Source organism: Anopheles maculipalpis, chromosome 2RL (assembly GCF_943734695.1).
Source record: "Anopheles maculipalpis chromosome 2RL, idAnoMacuDA_375_x, whole genome shotgun sequence".
In the NCBI taxonomy this organism is placed as follows: domain Eukaryota; kingdom Metazoa; phylum Arthropoda; class Insecta; order Diptera; family Culicidae; genus Anopheles; species Anopheles maculipalpis.
Window position 1 is genome coordinate 61,181,642 of NC_064871.1, and position 2,701 is coordinate 61,184,342.

Here is a 2,701-nt window from a genome sequence, read left to right on the forward strand (position 1 = left end):
CAGGACAACATACAATAGCTCAATACTTTTAAGAAACACGGACCGATAAGGCAAATAGGAACATTTGTGTGCTACTGATGCCATTTGTGAATTTATATTTTCCATTCAAGGCGCTCCGCTTCTTAAAACCTTTTTCCGCTCCGTTGTTTTATGCTGTGGGAAGACAAGCAAAGATGGGGGGAAAAAACGCAGCAGCTCGTATGCAGCTTTTACGCTGCAGTCGATTGCAGATGGTTACGAAAACGGAAAGTTCTGGTTGTGGTAATTGAAGATTGAGAGGTAAATGAAGAAGACGAAAAAGAGGAAGAGGATGGAGAGAACAAAAAAAAACCCTCCGTAAGGACGTTTGGAGTTCAGACTCGGTTTTGGTTTCATCCCAGGCGGAAAACACCCAACCCATACGGTACATCTAGGTCGTCGGTTGTGCGATGAAAACAGGATAAGCAGAAATAGAATGAAAGTCTGAACAAGTTCACCTGGGGCATGAGTTGCGATGATGTGTGTATGCTTTTAAGAGGTAAAGCACAGTCAAGGAAAACGTATCATTTCTTCAGTTCTGCAAACACTTGAGTTGTTGTTTTACTCGCATTTATTTTTTTCACCGACGTTACTTTTCCCGCAAACTCAATCTGATAACTAGATAGAGCAGGTGGGCGCGCATGTGGTGCGGGAACGTGAGGAACGCTTATTGCACCGGTACATCCATCCCTGGTACGCTGGCTTTGCCTCTTACGCTAGAAAATCCCGCATCACGCAAGAGAGCAAATAAATAAGTTAAGTTTTTTAGTTAGTTTTTATCGAAATTAACGCTACCGCTGCCCACGCCATTTCACTTGCTCCTGCGCCTTCTACCGAAAGATGTTGGCACCACCGTTTTAAAAGGATACGACAAGTGAAAAACCGACGTGCTAAGGAGTGAAGCGGAAAACAGAAATAAGACGACGCTTAAAAAAGCATCACACAACATAGTGCAAAACAGCTCACCATCTCGCACAGCAAAGGAGTGAAAACTTATGTGTATTTTTACATTCGACTGCATCTACCCGTGGCAGTTGCTGCTAACATCATGAACCTCATCAGTTGGAAGCGGCGCTTGTGTTACACCGTGGGCCACCGTGCACGAGTCGTTTGAGCGAGCGAGCGCCCGTTTCCTTTTCTGCCAGTTTTGTTCTTGATGAGTGCAACAAAGTTAGCTGTGCAGTATGTGGTTTTAAGGATACGGTGTGATCCTATTCTAGGGCCGTTCCGTGAGGGGGTGAACCAGTAAGAAAAGCAACAACAAAAAATAAAAAAACACAGTGGAACGAGATTTACATTCGAGCCATCATGAGTATGATTTCCTTCGAGAGTTGATAAAGAATTTTCAAAAACATTCGTACCCGTCTGCCCAACCACTGTGAAGCTGTTGCATAAACATAATTTCGAATGAAAAGGAGCGCAAAAACATCAGAACACCACACGGAAGCGGAGCACACACACACGAGCGAGCGAGTTTTTAAAACTGCTTACAAAGTGCAGGAACACAGGTCCCATATCAATCGGCGGAGATTAATCCGTACGAGGGAAAAGGAAACATACGAACTGCATGCATGTACAAATTTGGGAAGTGAAAATAAGAAAATTCGTGCTCTAATTAAGTGTACGTTTCTTCAGTCTGATGCTTGCGTTTGGGCAAAAACTCTCTTCGGGTCAAAGCGGTTGTAACGTAACACATGTTTGCAGAGGTATTGTAGGAACGTATGATTTGATAGAAATGTGTGCTACAGGATCAAATGAAGAAAATTCCCGTATCATTTTCAAAATACTAAATTTTTAGTCTCCTTCCTTCAAAAAACATTAACAAAGCTCCGATCTTGTTATATCACCTCAATGTTTCAGTACTCACCTACTCTCTCTTCTTGGCTTAACGACCTTCTGGGTCACGCCGGCCTTGAAATGGCTTACAAGACTTGCCGATACCACATAGTAGGATAGTCAATTCTCACTACGGGGGGACGGTCCAGGTGGGATTAGAACCTCGGTCCTGTCGTTTGTACACCCGCGCCGCTGTCGCCTATACCACCGACCAACCTTTTCAATGTAATATTCTAAAAAAAAAATTTTCTTGGGAACGGCCTGGCCGTATTGACTTATGAATACCACGTAGTGAGGTAAGTAAGTCCTCACCACGGGGGGGCGGTCCGGATGGGATTTGAACCCCGGTCCTGCCGTTTGAAGACCGCCTATACCACCGAGCCGCCTCAACTTTATCAATATAATATTCTACAATTGTATTTATTGAAATAGCATCATCGGATAACAACATGAATAGACTGAGACCATATGCTCTCAAAACCATCTCCTCTTATGATACATGCTTCTAATCTGCTACCGGTAAATTAGGTCAAGGCAGCAGTAAACCTCAGTAAAGATCTTTCGAAGAGACAGTCTCAAAGAAGCGCAAAAGAAGAAGTGTATCACAGTGGACGTGTGGTGCCCTCAAACTTCTGTCTTCTTTTCATAGCTTTAATGAAACCCACCCGAGACTCGTAGGTGAAACCTTGGGAGGAAATCTTCTATGAATCAGCAAATATTCTTACATACCCCCCTTAAATGTTATGTCGTCTCTTTCTGGAGGCCTTCTGCTGGTCGGCTGTTATGGGACTACTCCTTATGCGGCACCCAAATAAGTGGAGTATTCACCGTGAAAGATCTTTTTTGG